Raw genomic sequence first — 18,566 nt, 5'->3', positions numbered from 1 at the left:
AGGGAGGTGTGTGACTTTCCCATCTGTGCCTATGGACACCCTGAGTCTGAGCATCTGAGATGGGCATTTTTCCTTATAGCATCTGCTCACGTGAGTGAATGCTGGCACTGGCCTCCATCCCTTGAACAGGTAGGTAATCACTTCCCTTGCTCTAAGAAATTCTGGAAAGGTTCACCCAAAAAAAATCACATAAAAGTTTAAACTCCTTTTCCCTTTAAGACTTATAAAATGGACAAAGACTGACACAAAGATGTATCTGTAGCATAACAAGAATTATTAACCCTCCTATTAAATAAGGGAGCAGCCCGGCCGACATGGCTCAGTGGTTGAGCACAGACCTATGAACCAGGAGGTGACAGTTGGATTCCTGGTCAGGACACATTCCTGGGTTGTGGGCTAGATCCCCAGTAGGGGGACTGTAGGAGGCAGCCGATCAATGATTCTCTCTCATCAGTGATGTTTGTAGCTCTCTCTCCCTCTCCCTTCCTCTGAGAGGAAAAAAAAATCCATAAATAAGGGATCTTTTCTTTTAACCCTTACCTGAGGACACGTTAGAGAGTGGAAGGGGAGAGACAGAAACATCGCTATGAAAGAGAATCACTGATCAGTTGCCTTCTGTGTGTGCCCCAACTGGGGATCGAACCAGTAACCCACGTATGTGCCCTGACTAGGAATAGAACTGGCAACCTTTTGGTGCACAGGATGACACTCAACCAACTGAGCCACTATGGCTGGGCAGGGATCATTTTTGAGAGATTGTCTCAAAATTGTGGATAAGCATCAAGCTGCTACAATAAACACATCAGTACAAGGAAAGCAACAAAAGTAGATAAATATATAGAAAAAATAGAATCAAAATATGGACGAGACTAACCTCTTCAATCTTCCTTTCAATTTTTATTTCACCATTTTCCTGGATGGACCTGTTGAATAGAAAGCTACAAAGCTGAGATTAATTGAAAGGCTTTATGACTTTAATAGTTATTTCTGAACAAATTTCCACAACACAAATCAAAGGCTGCAGACCACCTCCCTATCCTTCCCAAATATCAGTCATATGTGCCAGTTCCCTCAGGAAGGGGGTGCACTAGTGGAAAATAGGTCAACCAGGGAAAGGAAATACCCTAAATCCATCTCGCATGCTCACTACTGCCTTAGTGTTATTTCTATTAAATAAAATAATCTTGCTTTCACATAATACCCTACAAGGGATTTCAAAACAGGGGTGTGTCTACAGGAGTACAATTCTGACTGCTGGGCTTTCCTGGGATTTAATACAAAATGGAGTTTTTCCAATTAAATAAACAGAGAGCCTTTAAATGGGGTGGGAACAACCCACCTAGCCACACACAGAAGCCTTAGGAGACAAACACAAGCCCTGGTACATGGATCAGCTCAACAAGGCCCTGTCTGCAAAACCAACCCAGTATGAAAGGCGTGGCCTTGTTGAGCTGATCCATGCACCAGGGCTCACCAACTTGCCATAGTGATGTTAGTGTTTACTGAATGGGGGAACCCATGGGGGACTCGCCTTCTTTTTTCTGTGTTTCCTAAAATCCGTCCTCACTCATCTACCAGCCATCCACCTAATAAAGTTGGTGCCTACGGATGCACGCAGGGTAAGACCCTGAGCAAAAAACATCATGCTTGTGGTAAGCAACGTGCATGTAAGGTACAGGGAGGACCCCAAGAGCAGTTGCCAGAAAAGACTGATCCCAAAGGAGGTAAGGCGTGGGTGACTAGAAACAGTAGGGGTCCACCTGGGACTACAGGGAAGAAACAGCTTAACACCCCCACCCCCCAGCAGGAAAAGGTGGGGCACTGGACACCAATGAGACACTAGGGAACTTGACCAGATCACAAAGATACAGTCCTTCCGGATGGGGAGCAACGGCAGGCTGCACAGTGGTGACAGAGACAGTCACCCCCACAAACACAGGTCTCTTTTTCAAAATGGGAACACTTATTATTGAGTCACTGCCAGGGGCCACATAGCCTGTGGTGTTACAGCAAAGGCTCCTAACCCACGGTGCCCTTTAGCTCGAAAAGGCTCTCAGGACCTAACAATGCCAAGAATGAGGTGAGGGTGGAGCAGTGCAGGGGGGTTCTGCATTCTCCAGTCCCAACTGATAAAACCCAGGCAGGCCTCCTCATTCAGAATCCCAGGACAGGGGCCAGGGCTGTCAGTATTCTTTAAGTGTCCCAGGTGACTCTGACACCTGGGGAAGATGAGACCCTTCCACCCTGAGGGATGTAGTAACCAGTCACAGCCACACCTGACTCTCCAGAGCTTATCATCTGTGTAACCATCCATAAATTTTCCCAATTTGTCTCCACTTTAATTTTCTCACTTCTAAATAGGGAATAATCACAGTACCTACTTCCTAGTAGTGTTGAGATAATTAAATGACACAATGAAAGAGACTCATGCCTGCACATACACGGGAAGCACTAAGCAAATTTTGGTATTATTATTGTCATAACAATAATTAGGCAGCTTTAAGTGGTCTTTCCCCTCAGGTGCCAGCTCTTTTAAAATTGAACACACACTTCCTCCCTTGCAAACTCCCCACAGCTAACACCCACCCCAGCCTGAAACCTTGCCTAGCAACCAGAAGCCCTGCTAGAGTCCTCAGCTCCATCTCCCAAGCAGCTGGGCTCCACTAGACAGACAGGGTCTAATCACACAAGTCTTCCTAGTGCTTTCCCAGGTCCCCTCTCACCTCTGGAATCAGATCTTGTAACTCAACCCGTTAGCAGGTGGTTTTATTTCAGTGTGTGTCCCGTGACCAGGATTCAAAGAGCTCACATTGGGAGCTACTTCTGGTTCCATTTTTGTACTTGGTAAGGTATTAATAACAACAATTAAAATATCCTCCAATCAAATAGATGTTTAAAATAAACTCCCATCAAACAGCTCCTAAATTTTAAAAAAACACAACGGTTTCTGCCTCTAAGACACAGGGTCCAACAGCTGCCCTAGCTCGGGTGCCACCCTGAGTGACCACAGCGATGAGAACCGCACATGGGGAAGCGCCTGCGCGCTGGGCAAGGAGAGCCCACAGCGGAGCCCCTGAACCGGCGCCCACACACCTGGGAGCTGCTGCTGGCCGGGGAGGGTCGGCAATACTTGGCTCCCCAACAGTTAAATGCTGAGTAATTTTCCTGCGGAGCAAAGTCTAGCAGGGTCTATCCCAGAGGCAACAGTATTTTTATCCTGCTTAACCAGCAGGGCAGGGCAGCGCATTCCCCAGGGTGTCCCCGCGCAGCAGGCTCCCCTAGGGCTGGCAGACTCCCGGGCGATGGGGACAGCAGCCCCACACCTCCAGGAGCGGGTATTTGGGGCAGTGGACTGGGGCTTCGGTTCAGGAGGTTGCCCAAGGACAGCCGCGCCTCGACCAAGTGGGATCGCAGTCACTGCGCTCAGGACAGGGGCCCGCAGCCGCGCAGCCAGGAGTCCGCACTGGGCCTAACCCGTCGAAGGTCTTGACCCAAGTTGGACAGCTGCTTTGCCGGGAAAGTGGAAAGGACAAGAACCCAAAGCCCCCGGAAAAGGGTGGGAGCATAAAGCGCACCTCCCGGCGGGGAGGCCTCCGGGGCAGCAGGGCCACCCTTGGGGCCGCACACAGCGCTCCCACCCCCGCACCGCATCCAGCGGCCCACGAATGAAAGAGCCCCTCTCCCCTGCTGCAGGGGCTCACTCACAGGCTACAGAGGCGAGCCGCGCGATGCCCAGGAGCAGCTTCCTCCTCCTGCGGTGCAGGGCACACTCCAGGCTCAGCAGCGCCTCGCTCACCCTCCTGCACAAGGCGCGGCCACTGCGGCTGCTGAGAGGCCCCGCCTCCGAGCCCGGGGTTTCCTGCAGAGGGAACCACTGCGGGGGCGCGGCTCCGCCCCCCACAGGCCTCATTCACTCTTCAAATGTCCACCCTGTGCTTCCATCCCCGCAGGCGCACTGAGGGGTCTCGCTTCCTTTTTCTAAGAATGTAGCTGGAGGGGTGGGGCGGGCGCAGGGCATGGGCCTGAGGCGTGTTTCCCCAGGGCAGCTGTTGGTGCCCGAGCGGGAAGGTGCATCTCCAGTCTGAGGGCAGCACCTGGGTCACCAGGTTTCCGAGCCCAACTCACCTGATGGCACATGGTGGGCAGTCAAATGATGCCTGAAAAGAAGCATTTGTGCTAAATTAAGCCGTGCCTCTGATGGTATTTGCAGGCCTCCCCTCAGAGAGTTGAGCAAGGGATACAGAACCTTAAAAGTAATAATGACTGAAAACTTCCCAACTCTGGTGAAGAAAAAGGACACACAAGTCCAAAAAGTGCAGAGTCCCAAACAAGATGAACCCAAAGAGGCCGGCACCAAGGCACATCAAAATGAAAATGGCAAAGGCGAAAGACACAAAGAATCTTAAAAGCAGCAAGAGAAAGGCTGTCAGTTACCAACTGACTCATGGAAGGGCCAGTTCCCCACCAGAAGCCAGGTCAGCCCAGCACCCACGTGTGTCTGTGGGGGACGGGTTCCCAGGGGCTGTGTGGACAATGCTGGAAAACGCCATCACCTCAGCTCCGGCCAGCGAGTGACGTGGCTGCTATACAGGGGCCATCGCCCACTCTGGTCCCAGCCATCAGGACACCCCCACTGCAGGCCTGCACCCTCTACTTGGGTGACTCAGAGCCCCAGAGGTCACCTGCCTCCAGATCACAGCCCCAGGCTGCAGGCACACCTCTCCAACGCTGCAGGGAACCCCATGACCTCCCTGACAGGACAGGGTCCCTGCCCAGGGCCTTCCCGTGAGCGAGAATCCCCCACCCCCTGAAAAGGGCCTTAATTTAGCAGACACACACAGTCCCAGCTGGGAAGCTGGGTGCAGGACAGCAGCCACTGCAGGAAGCCCAGACACAGGCTGGGGAGCCCTGAAAGCACCTGAGTAGGGCCATGTGGCCCTGCTGAACAGCCTGTGGACTATACCTGCCACTGCAGACTTTGGAGACCAAGTGATGGCCCTGATGGCCCGGCTCCAGGTGACACAGCCAGAAGATCGGGAGCCTGGCCGGAGCTGCCCTAGGGTCAGCCTGGACAGGGTGTAGGCGATGCCTTCCTTGGGCTTCTTGCCAGTCTACCATCTCCAGTCCCTCCTCCAACTTCTGATTGGGCACAGGGGAGGGTTAGGAGGAGTGCGGGATGCTCGGGGACGGGCCTGGAAGCAGGAACCCCATTTTCCGGCTCCACAAACATTCAGCTATCCTGAGGGTTCAGAGAGCCGGCCCACCTCACCCCCAGTACAGCCTGTCCCAGGCACATTCCCAGGCCGCACTGGCAATAACCAGACTTCCTTCTAAGGACACCCAGTACCCAGCCCGGTCAACATAGTAGTGGGACTCTATGAGGACCAGGAGGCAGGGCGCACGGCATCCTCCAGAGAGCCAGTGCACCTGTGCCAAGCAGAGCCACCCTGGGGCACCTGGGAAGGGGCAGCCTCTCAGGCACCCTCTCCTGGTGAGTCAGGGCAGAGCAGAACTGGCCCCTCTGGCTTTGGGGGCATGGCCATCGGGGAGACACTAGGTGACCTTGTGTCAGACACGGAGGTGAGAAGGAAGGTTCGACAGAACCAGGGACAGCAGGCAGTCGGAGGGGGAGCAGACAAGGCTGGCAGGGAAAGGGGGCTGCCATGCATCTCTATGACATCTACATATGGTCTACAAGGGCCTCAGCCCAGCTCACAAGGCTGCAGGCCCACTGTACGCTGGGGCTCTGGGGGTCACAGGCTCTACACAGGTGAGAAACCACAATGCTGCCCTCACGTGCTGTGCCACCTCCAAGTGGCTGGACCACCATTCTCACTTATACTAGCCCTAAGCTCTGCCACTACCACCCCCTGGCCACTCTGCACCTGAGATGCTGGACACAGCCAGCCCAAGTCCAGGGACATTAGGCCCCTCTCCTCCACTCGAGGGACCACCCTCACATCCCTGCCTCCCCGGCTCCACATTTGCTATGCTGAAAAACAAGTGATGGGGGGACAGTAGGTTCTTGCTCCCACCTGTAAACACATGGCATTCATCCTGGCCTGCACCCAAACAGCAGAAGCCCCACACAGCACGCAAACCCTGATACCAGCCACATCCAGCCACCCAGCTCCCAACCTCTCCCAGACAGCCACCCCCCTCCCGGCCCCTCCTCTCCGATTCTCCTGTGTACACAGACCACCAAGCTCCACACGCATCACTGATAACACCCCTCGGTGTTCTCAAAATTGGGATCCAGTCACCACACACTTCACCAGCAGCTGGTCTTTCCTCTAGAAGCCTGGATGGGGCTCCTGGCTGTCAGCCGTCTCACCCTTCAACCACATGTGCTGTGGAGCTCAGGGATGAGGGGGCCTCTCTTGTCAGCCACTCCAGGGCCCTCAGGCCACCCCAACAAGGTGGTCCTGTGTGCCTGGGCTTCACTGGTGAGGGACAGGGTCCCACCAAGGTGGTGTTAGAGCTCACTTCCACCACCTGCATGGGCACAGCGGTCCCCTGTCGGGACCCCTGGCTTTCCCACCCTGAAATCAGAATCCTGCCTGGTGCTGTCCATGGGTGCTGAGTGGCTGAGCAACTGATCTGGGATCCTGCCTCAGCCCATCCTCTCTTGAGGGGACATCTGTGTGGCTGGAGCCTCCTCTCCCCATGCTGAGTGGCAGTGCAGACAAGTGGGGGGGGCACTCACTTCCCTCTGAACCCACCCAGGTCCCAGGGGTAATAGTTTGACTACAGAGGTTCTTGCCCATTTGGGCTATGAACCCACCCTGGAATGCAGGCTCACCTCCAAAGAGGGGTACAACAGGCCCCGTCTGTCACCAGAGCTACAGGTCCGGGAAGGCCCCTGCAGGAGTGTCTTCCGCTGTGCCCCAAACAGAGGGGCTATCTGGATCTCAAATAGCCACTACATGAGCCCTGGGAATGGGTGCCGGCCTGAGGGAGCAGAGGCCTTGCCACATGCCTACCACCAGAGGCCCCCCAAGGATATTCAGGCCCCTGGTGTGTGGCACTGCAGAGGCGGGGCAAGGCGGAGCACCCCAGACTTGCCTAGACCTCCTGAGGGCCTGTGTTACCCCCTCGACCACGTACCAGTCGAGTCCTGTGGATGGTGCTGGCTGGAGGGAGCAGCAGGCAGAGGAGAGCAAGCTGGGCCTGGTTCTGGGGGCTTCTGTCCAGGCAGGGAAAGCGACAGTAGCTAGGAAGCAAATCTTGAATAACAAAGTAAGTGCCAAGCCTGGCACAGGACATGCAAGAGGCCAGGAGAAGGTCTGGACGGGCAGTTTGGGCAAGGGATCACCCCAGGACCCCTGCAAACCCCAGCCTCCTGCTGCCCCCACTCTGAGAGGCTGGAGGAGAGACTGCCCAGGGGTGGGACCTGGAGCCTGAGGCAAGAAGAAAACAGCACTTGGTGCCTCATCCAGTGTGAAGGTGATGGCAGGTCCTGAGTGAAGTCACTTCCACAGCTAAAGCATCTGCGATGCTCAATACTGGCTCCCTGTGACACCTGAGGCCCTCTGGTCATTAACATGCAGAACAGGGAAACCCTCAGGAAGCTCAGCAGAACTGAGTGCGGGAGGAAGTCCAGCTGGACCCTGCCAAGGGCCTGGGCAACCACACTTTCTCATTCCTAAGGAAAGTGGCTATGGGACCTCCCACCTACGCTGCTGCACCTGCCCACACTCAGGGTTCTGCACTGTGCCTGCCCCCACCACCGGGCCCACATCTCCACTGAGAGGCAGCCCTGGCACAGGACAGGCAGACGACTCAGCTTTTGGGTGACCATGAGCCCAGTGCACTGTCTGAGATGCATTGGAGGGTCGTGGCAGCTGTCCAGCCCCCGTGGGCCCCTGTGGTGGTGGCAGAGGGATGGAATGTCAGTCAGTCCAGGGCCAAAGTGCTGAGTGCCCTGAGGCTGTGGAAGGGGAGGGATGTCTGTGAGCAGCCAGCCTCTGCCTTTTCCAGGGAGCCTTCTCCAGGAAAGAGGGAAACCAGGAGTGAATGTCTCTCCCTTGGGCCCAGGACAGGTACTCAGCCCCCCAGAGTCACTCCTTGTCTGTGCCAGGTGTCTGAGGACGACCTTTACAGTCACCCGGAGCCACCCCAGCATGTCCCATTCAGTCTTCCTGTCAAGAGCAGGGAAGTAGGAGGGGGGCCGACACAAAAGATGGCCCCAAGCCCAGGCCTCAACTCAGATACCCCAGCTGATGGGCAGCCTCGTGTCCCTTGCGGGGACCTGCAGCAAGGCACCTCCCTCCACTGGATCGCGGCTGCCACCCCACAGGGCCCAGGTGAATGTATCAAGTGCCCATCACCTGGGAGCGCCAGGTTCAGAAAGAGGGCCGGCTCCTGGCATCTCCCACCACCCACTCTGCCCTCATTTACCAGGCCCCGCCCAAGGGACTCACCCTGCAGATGACCCTCAATGGCAGATTTGGACTCCAGGTGATGACCACCAGGCCAGGAGGCACTGCTTTTACACCCTGGGCAATGCTCCCTCAAGTGAACAAGGGCTGATGGTCACTGGAGATGCTCAGAAACACAAAGTAGACTTCCAGACAATTGTCAAGACAGAGGTGTTCTCACTGTGCGCTATGCCGTTTCCAAGTCGCCTGGACCAAGGCCATACCCATGGTGCCACCTCTGGGGCAGGAGGAACCTGACTCTGAATTCGGGCAAGTGCTACTTTCAGGGCTGCTCTGTGGAGTCACTGTCCAGCGATGTGCCGGAGCCCACCAGGCATACACACTCCACTCCTGCACCGGGCGTTCAGGAAATGAGGACAGTGAACTGGCCCCCAAAGATGAGATGCTGTAGCAGCACGAGTCCCATAGAGACCAATGCCCAGTTCTAGCACCAGGGAGGTGCAGACTGGCCCAGGAGTGTGCACAGCAATGGACAAGAGGGTAGCAGTACAGCCAGGCCTCCAGTCACACTCAGCCCACAGGCGGTGCACCCCAAATCAATGTCTTCAGTCTCTCCCTTCGGGCAGCGCCCATCCCCCAAAGGCTACCAACACCATACCCAGCTTGAACCCCGCACTCCGCACCGATTCACTTGCCCCTGCATGCAGCCAGCCCAACCTCAGCTCCAGCACCCTTTTCCCAAACACACACCCTCAAAATAGATCAGCAATTTCCCCAAACTTAAACCCACATCCTGAACCCAACATCTTTGTTCAACTACAGGTTCCTCTGCAGGAACTCTGGGCAGAAGGAGGGGTGCTGGACTCCGCCCCTCAACCAAGCCCCTGCCTGCCACAGCGCCTTGCATACTGGCGGGGCAATGGGATGCAGATAGTTGGGGAGAAAGGGCTGAGAACTGCCCACTGCTCCAGGAACATGAAGAGCCTGCCCAGTGAGAAGGCTCCACATGTCTGGTCGTTGTTCTTGAGGTGGGGAGACAGAGAACAGAGTAGACACACAACTGAAGGAAGTGGCCGAGAACTTCCCAGAACTAATCAAAATGACCCGTCCACAATCCAGAGCCTATGACATGGACACAGGCAGTAACAAGAGAAGCCACACACAGACCAGACAGAAAGGGCTTCCCAGAGCCGCAAAGGTCAAAGGATAGGCTTTCAAATGAGTCACACCTGTCTGATGCTTATTCTCAACAGCAAAAACCAAGAGCAAAGTCAAGGAGGAGCATCCTCCAGGTGCAGACAGTGAACCTGCACCTGGAACTCCACAGCCAGCAGAGCACCTGCTCATGCAGAGGGGACCTGCACCTGGAACTCCACACCAGGACACCCTCCCAGGAGTGAGGTTGATCGTTTTCTGCTGAAAGAGCAGGTTCTCACTAAAGGAAACCCTGAAGATGCACTTTCATGCAGAAGGAAGAGGGATATGCCCCCAGTTTGGAGATGACAACACGCACATTAAACAAAAGCCTATAAACATGAAGGGGCTGGTCAGAACGGCAAGCACCATAGTCCCTGTGTCATCCAGGAAGAAAGTAAAGACACAATTCACTTTTCAACTTAACAACCAGGACACAAATTACCATTTACAGAGTAGCCACTGAAGACAGAGATAGTGACACCTGTAGCTAATGGAGGGAAATGGAGTAAGAAAATCAATGCAAAATCAGGAGAGACAAAGAAAAACACACAGGATGGCAATGTAGATGTGGGGCCTTCTGTCACCAATTAGGTAAATGACAGAGGACTGAAGGTTCTGGGTAAAAAAATAAAGATCCTCAGACTGAGTAAAAACAGAATCTTAATTCACATCAAGTAACCAGACACATCTAGATGTGTAAGGACACAGGGAAGCTGACAGGTGAAAGGGAGTGAGGCCAGCGCTGTCCAGGGGCAGCGCACAGAGCTGCCGCCGTCCAGTCCACGTCCAGACAGAAGGCGTCATGGATCGGGAGTCACAGCCGCTCAGGCTCACATTGGGAAGGCAGTGTAGTTCTAAATGTCTGTGTACCTGGTAACTTGGTCTCAAAGTCACAGAGCCGCCAGAAAAGTGGACAAACCTGCCGTCAGTGAGAAGACGTGAACACAAAGGATGCAGACAGAGGGGCACAGAAAACCTCGGGGGTCTTGACCGAGTGCAGACACCAAAGACCCGTCCTCGTCAATACGAACAGAGCAGAGCGCACACCGGAAGCAACCTCCAGCTCAGCCACGGAGAAGGTCCAACATGTCTGAAGGACTTGGAGTCACAATGACCATCATCTCTGACCCCAACATAACTAAGTCAGAAATCTATAATGGAAAATGGACAAGCACAAATTTGACACTGGAAAAATATCTAGGAAAAAATCTGTATGTTTGGATACACCTTGCTGGTTGGTCACGAGTATGCATGTGTTTTCCATGTCCAAACGTTGCTGACCAGTCATGGGAAAACTTGTGCCTGCACTTATTTTAAGTAACTTTAAGCCCCTTGCTGACGGAAAAGTAGCCAGCCACACTAGGTAGCCGGTCAGCAAGGTGTTAAGAAACTTTGAAATATCTCATCACATTAAAGAAAGAATCATGGGGAAGATGTTACAATACTTTAAATGGAGCATAAAAGCATGTGAGGTGCAGCTAAAGCGTTACTTTGCAGCTACACAAGCATTTGCACAAGGAAAGGGGGAAAGACAATAAGCTGTGTGTGTATCCTAAGAAATCAGAGCAGGAACAGCAAAGTCAACCTAAGGAGAAAAAAAAACCGGAAGGCAATAAAAGACGAATTTCACTTCAAAAGCTGATGAGCCCGTGGTGAGACCGATCGATTGGGGTGTCTACCTGCAGAAAGAGTCAATGTAGGGATTAAAGAGGACATCCCGGCCCCGCAGATACCTCAGAAATAAAACAACATAACGGGTGGTTGAGTTGGTTGGAGCATCGGCCATATGTCAAAAAGGCTGCGGATTTGATCCCCGACCTGGGCACATATGGGAGGCAGCTGACCGATGTTTCCCTCCCACATCCATATTTCTCTCTCTTCTTCCCTTACCCTTTCTCTCGGTTCAATAAACATACCCTCAGCTGAGGATTCAAAAACAGCTTTATGCCAATAAACCTGAAAATCTAGACAAAGTGGTCAAATTCCTAGACAAATTTCTGAAAGTAACCCGCAGGGACCGAGAACATGCTCTACAACCAAAGCAACCGAATCCAGGGGCAAACCTCCCACAAAGCAACTCCCGGCTCAGGCTATTTTATAGGTGACTTCTCCCAAACACTCCTGGGACACACAATTACGATTTTACACAAATGACACAGTGGCTCAGTGAGAGACGACACAGTCATCAACTTATTCCACAAGTTGTCCCAGCACCAGAATCTGACATGGGCAGCAGATGACAGGGATCACAAACCCCAGACGCAGACGCCTGAGCAGACATCTATACCCTAAGGCACACCAATGAATGCACGAGATGCAGTTATGCTTCCAAGAACAGAAGGCCAGTTTAAAACCAGGAAACCCATGTATGTAATTACCAGATCAGCAACTAAAGGAGCATCACATGAGGTCAATTTGGTAAGTGTCTGATTGCATTCAGTGTCCACAGTAAGCACAGAACAAAACCCTAAGGAGCAACCATCACACAGCCATCAGAAGAGCTAGAATTACAAAGATGACGAGCCCTGACCTGTCTGGCTCAGTGGTTACAGCATCGGTCTGCAGACTGAAGGGTCCTGGGTTCAATTCTGGCCCCAGTCAGGGCACCTACAGGAGGCAACCAATCGATGTCTCTCTCACTCATCAATGTTTCTCTCTCTCCCTTCCATGCTCCCTGAAAAGCAATGGAAAGAATATCCTCGTGTGAGGATTAAAAAAAAAAATAAAAATAAAAAAGATGCTGACAAGGAAGGTAATATAGCTGGAGGCAGCGGATGGTGATGCCACTACTTTGAAAAATGGGGCAGTTTCTTATGACGCTGACAGCCACCCACCAGCCCTGTGGCCAGTTCTTGCTGAAGAGAAGACACATTCCCACAGCCTGTGCCGAATGGTCATAGCAGTTCTGAACACAATAGCCCCGACCTGGAAACAACCCAGACGCCTACCACCAGCAGCAGGTTTAAACAGAGTGTGTCTTGTTCCTGCAACGGGATGGCCTACAGCAGGGAAAAGGAAGAGTCCCTGGGCTACAGTGCAGACAGGGCAAGGTCAGGCCCCAGAGCCCCCTCCAGCCATGCACCTGAAGTCCCTGGACAGGTGAGACAGGCGGGACATGCTGGGGTGCTGAGCCGAGATGCAGACCTTCTGGCCTGCTGGGGTGGCCGATGGGCATGCAGCTGTCAACATCCACACCTCCAGGTGAAGAACCTTCTGTCTGTGTAAATAGAACCCCCATGACCTCCCTCAATGGGCGATGGGACATAAAGGAGGTTGGGGAAAACTGTGTGGGAACACCCAGGCCAGGGGGCTCAGTGGATTGAGTGTCGGCCTGTGCACTGAAAGGTCAAAGGTTCGACTCCTGGCCATGGCATATGCCCAGGTTGTGGGTCTCGATCCCAGTTGGAGTGTGTGTAGGAGGCAACTGATGGGTGTTTCTCTGTCAAATCGATGTTTCCCTTTCTCCCTCACTCCCTCTCTCAAAACATCAAAACATATTTTTAAAATGTGTACAGGGACAGTAAGATGCAAACATATGTCCGACCTCAGAAACTAACAATTAACTTGTGACCCTCAGCGGCGGTAAGTGCAAGGGACTATATAAGTGACCCAGACCCTGCTGGAGCACAGGGACAAGGGACACGAGGGGGGGCGAGGGTGGGCCCTGGTGCAGGAGGCTCGGGGCCAGCAGGGAGGAACCCTGTGTAACCACAAGAAAATACACAAAACCGAACCACCCTGCCACCCAAGAGGGAAGAGCAGGAAGGAGTCGATGTTGACAATGAGACTGAAGAGGCTCATATCTCGGGAGCATCACAGGCTGTGCAGCCAATGCCACCTCATCTGAAGAGGGGCCCCAACACATCTAGGCAAAACAGGGTTTCCACCCCTCAAACAAGCTGCTGAGACCAACTCAGCGAAAGAAGGTAAACCTGGTAAAAGAAAGGAAAACATTTAACTGATGAGGACAGACAAGTGGACTAAGTGGCCTACATTAGGAATCAGAGAGATTCAAATGAAAACCACAACACATCACACCTACCAGACGAGCAAAAATTAAAAGTCAGGCCGTGCCAGCAAAAATGCCCGAGGGGGCCGGAGCTGGCACAGCACCCTGGGGAGCTGCCCAGTAGTAACGCTGGGCACACCCCCCAAAACCCCACTGCCGACAGGTGTTCACAACAGGCCTGCCCACCCACCCACAGGAGGTGGATGTGAGGGACAGGGACCGCATGCCGTGGGCAACAAGATCGTCACTGGTCCAAAACTGGAAACAAGCCACAGGTCCCAACAGAAGCAGGCTGCCTTCTGATGGGGCACCAGGCAGCAGCGACAGACATCAGCACCGACACCACTCAGACACTTAGAGATCAGGCACAACAGAGAACAGAGAAAACATGACCCTTGCACACAAGTCCCCACAGGGCACAACTAAGACCACCCTGGAGGGACCACCTCTGGCAGCAGCGAGGGGGACTCAGCAGAGCCCGCGTTCAGTGCAGCTGACCATCAACTCTGTTCCTGACCACTGCAACAGCAGCTCCCCGACACCCGGTGCTGAGCAGCCCCACATCCCCACATGCACACCAAGTGGGCTTCCTATTGCGGCTCTACGGGGTGCAGACCCCATACAGCCCTGGCCTCTCCTGCATTTCCCCTCTCCCAGTTAAACCTTCATGGTCTTTTGTGGAGCCCAGGAAGGCGGTGGAGAGGCACAGCACAGGTAGACTACAACATGCCTATGTGCACATGCCCAGGAGGGGGCAAGCACAGATGACAGGAGCGCTGATTGAACACAGCCTTGCAAAGGTCCATGGTGTTCTGATGACAATGCAGAGAGACAGACAGGAGAAGCCTGCCCAGGTCGGGGGAGGGCAGAGGGTCCAGGATGACCCCTGGCTGTGGGACTGCCCACCGGGGCAGCTGCCAAAACAGGAAAAGGAGAGGTCAGACTGGGGGTCAACTCCACAGCACCACCACGACGCTGAGCTCTGGGCCCTGCACTCCAGGAATGCAAACCCTCTGCATCCCCAACACTTCACTCCAAGACACCTTCTTAAGGAGACTGGTAGAGTGCGTGGCCGCCATGCTGCACACCAGCCACTTTCTGTGCCAGGGTGTCACTCCTGAGGTCCCGGCCAGTAGGTCTCCCCAGGGAGAGCTCCTTCCCGCAGCCCACTCAGCAGCCCCTGCAGCCTGCTGTCTATTCCAGAACCAGGCCCTGGTGCAAGAGCATGTCCCTCCCCCTCAGCCTGAAGCTTCATCAGCAGAACAACAGAATGGGGAAGAAACCAGAAGAGCCAGGAGCCAATGGGAGAAATGGGGAAGTTGGGAGTCTGAGTGGAGGAGCTGGCCACAATGCTGGCCTGCCGATAAGCTTGGTCCAGCTGTTACCACCGGGTGAAGGGGCTTCCCCAAGTTGGGGGGCAGTGTCTTCTGCGATGACAAAATTAACAGCAGGACTCAGAGTAGTGGTTCTATGCAAGTAGATGTCTCTAAGTTACCAAGCACAGTGCACACGGGGAAAGGGCCCTGGCACCAACCAGAGGGCAGGCGGGAAGGCCCAGACCCCAGGACAGGGATGAAGAAGGCCCGGGCGTAAAGGAATACAAACGTGGTCACAGGTCCCTGTGTCCTCCGGACCTGAGGCCGCTCAGACCTCACAGTGTGGTGGGGTGCAAAAGGAAAGACGGGGTACCCAGTGGAAGGAGGAGACACCCAGGTCAACTTTGCGTGCACATCACTAGGCAGGAGCAAGGACGCCCGCTGGCAGACACCCGGGTGAGCGCCAGGGACAGCCCAGGAGATGTGGGCTTGAGGCACCCTCTGCGTGCAGGGGTTACTCGCAGGGGCCGCGTGTGCCTGCCCAAGGAGGGGCACAGACGCCGGGGCCCCCGCCTGAGATCCCGGCGGAGCCCTGGGCGGCTGGTGAGGGTGCAGTTCCCAGATGGCGACACCGGGTGGGCGGCCCAGGGTGAGGGTCCCGGCGCGAGGGCCCAGGTGGGGCGGGCGGCCGGCAGGTGGGCGGGAAGAAAGCAGCCAGTGGGCGCGACCTACCTGGGCACGCAGCTGGGGCTGGAGCCGTCCACGTCCCAGGTAGCGAACAGGTTCACGGGCACCGGCATGTTGAGCGCGGAGGGCGCGCGAGCCAGGTCCAGGCAGCGCAGGTCGGACTCCCGGTCCTCGGCGGCCTGGGGCTGCGGCCGGGCCACGGACACGCGGCGGGCGGGCGGGCGGCGGGCAGGCCAAGCACGCGGAAGGCGGCGGCGCGGACAGCGGGAGGATGCGAGGCTGGAAAGCCCCAGAGAGCGGCGGGTTGGTCTACGGGCGGCGAGGAAGCTGCGGCCGGCCCGCCCCGCGCTCCCCCACGCTCAGACGAGGCAGCCGCCGTCGCAGCGGATTGGCTGGGCCGGAACGCGCTCACTACCTGAGGCCCAATCACGGCCCGCGGAGTGCCTGACGGGTGAGGTCACGCAACCCTTCTCAGCAGGCGCCAGGCCAGGCAGCCCCGCCCGCGGCCCCGAGAGCCCGCGCACGCCCGCGCCTGCGCACAGGCCCCGCCCCTCGTGCCCCGCCTGGACTGTTGGGAGCGGACTCCAGGGGGTACATAGGGCCGCCTGTGCGCTGCGCCCGCCCTGCGCGCTTCCCGGCCCTCCTGTTGCGCAGCCCCGAGGAGCACTGGTCCCCATGCACCATCCCGGCTTCTGCACGGGGGACAGAGAGTCTCCCCGTCCCCCGCGCCCTCCCTGGGTCCCCTGGCGCCCTCCTGTCCCTGTCATCCCGTGTCATCTCCCCATCCCCCTGGGTCCCCGCACCCCGCCTGTTCCCCGCAGGGCCTCGAGGGCGCCCCAAGATGGGGTACAATACAGGGACCGGGGTCGGGAGGTGCACAGCCTGCTGCCACCTCTGCCACCCATGGGGTTTCCAATTGCCCGGGCCCTGGGGCGCCCCCCAAGCTCAGGGTGTGGAATTGAGCCTCCGTAAATCCCCCCTGGGGTGTCTTTCTGCCGGACACTCCTTAATGTCCAGCAATGCCCTGTCTGCGTTTTTTACACAGGACAATGGAGCACAAATGCCTGGGCGCAGGGTGGGCTCCTGACCCCCCCCCCAGTGACCTTGGGGACCCAGGCTAGTGGGAAGGAGGCGATGGGCAGAGCTGCCCACTGAGCCCACAGGATACGGAAGGCGGGAATTCCCCCTCCCTGTACATCCCGGAGGGGTCAGGTGTTAGCCAAACTGCCCAGCCACTAGGGGCGCCTCCCCCGCCTCCCAACCCCGCTCAGCGTCCCCTCCCCCAGCCCCCCTCCCGCTTCCAGCCCAGACTCACCAGCCCCCGCCTGATAGCGGGGAATCCGGGCGGGACCTGCAGGACCCAGGTCTCCTGCCCCCTTCCCCAAACCCCGCCTGTGCGTCCAGACCCCCCGGGGCCACTCACCCCTCTCTAGAGCGGGGACCAGGAGCCCCTGGGCGGCACCAGCGGGGCTGCACCCTCGGGACTGTGGGTCTGGAAATTCCTCCCACGGGGCGGAGCGGACGGGGAGCAGCACAGTCCCTCCCCCAGCAGGCGGCGCCCCAGTGCGACCCCCAAGTGCTGAGCTCGGGGAGGGGCGCCCCGGACAGGAAGGGAGGGAGACCCAGGGGAGCAGAGCGGAGGTGGTTGTGTGAGGTTTACTTGTAAGAAACTTACAAATGTTAACCTAGGTGTTTGTCCAGTGAGAGGAGCAGACCCATAGTATAATCAGTGGACCTCACCTGGGAGTGAGCTTGCTCCCCAGGGCACGTGGGGCAATGTCTGGACAAAATGTCTTTTTGATTTTCATGACTGCGGGAGGGGTTGCTGCTGGCATCCAGTGGGCAGAGGTCAGGGATGCTGCTAAGATCCTACAATGTACAGCAGACCCCACAATGAAGAATTTTCTGGCCCAGAACGTCCATAGGCTGAGGCAGGAAAGTGGTCTCAGTGGCGACACAGGAAGGGCCAGTTCAGGTGTTTCCTCTCACTCAGCTCCCCCTGGCTGGGCGGCTACAGAGCTGGGCTGAGATCCTGGCTACACGATTGACAGGCTGGCCTCTCTGAGTCTCAGTTTACTCATCTGTGAAATGGGGTAGCCATACAAATTCATGGATTTAAAAAAGCAAGGCTTCATTAACGATGGAAGGAATGAGTGAAAGTATTGGGAACCAAGCTTAGCACCTATTTGGTATTCAATATAAAAATAAGTAAAGCTTTGAGTAAAAGGAAGTTTAGAGAGTGTCTGTGACTTGCTGAAGGTCACCCAGGACAGAAGGGCACTTGGAACGGGCCTGGGAACTCCTGCCTGGTGCTTCCTGCACCACCGGCCCCTCTCCCTGATAGTATTTAATGCTGAGGGGCCGGCTTCCACCCTTAGCCCCAAGGAAGCTCTTCTGGGTACCAGAGGCCCACCCTGGCCCTGCAGAGGTCTGGAAACATGTTTTAGGCTGTTCGGCTGACTGGAGAGAGACAGGGTTGAGGGGAGGGAGGTGACCTGGAAGGGCCTGACATGCACCTTCCATAATCTCACATGCCCTGACCATTGATCTTTTCACACCGGCTCCCAGGGACCTTGAGAAGGGGTTGGCAGGTCACACCGGTACGTGCTCATGGCACTGGGAGGAACCACTTGATTGAGGCACCAGGAGTAAATCAATGGCCTCCAGGTGCAGTGTGCTGAGCTGTAGGTTCTCTCCCTGGGCCAGAGGAAAACCAGAAAGCTAGGTGTGTCCCCCCGGACCCTGCCAGTGGTGTCCTGGGAAATGATTAACAACTGGCTCTCCTGTTGTCCCCAGACTGCCGCCCCCCCCCCCCCGCCACACGACTGTATAGGTTTATTGTAAATTTTACTGATATAAAGGATTCAAAGCACATAATTTACAAATAATGGTAAAATATACAATGGTCTTTACTCTAAATCCCATATAGCCAACTGGTGCTCACAAAAACACTTTTACTAATTATTTGCCTAACTT

The sequence above is a fragment of the Miniopterus natalensis genome, chromosome 13 (assembly GCF_054644295.1).
Source record: "Miniopterus natalensis isolate mMinNat1 chromosome 13, mMinNat1.hap1, whole genome shotgun sequence".
NCBI lineage: Eukaryota > Metazoa > Chordata > Mammalia > Chiroptera > Miniopteridae > Miniopterus > Miniopterus natalensis.
This window is presented reverse-complemented; position numbering follows the sequence as displayed.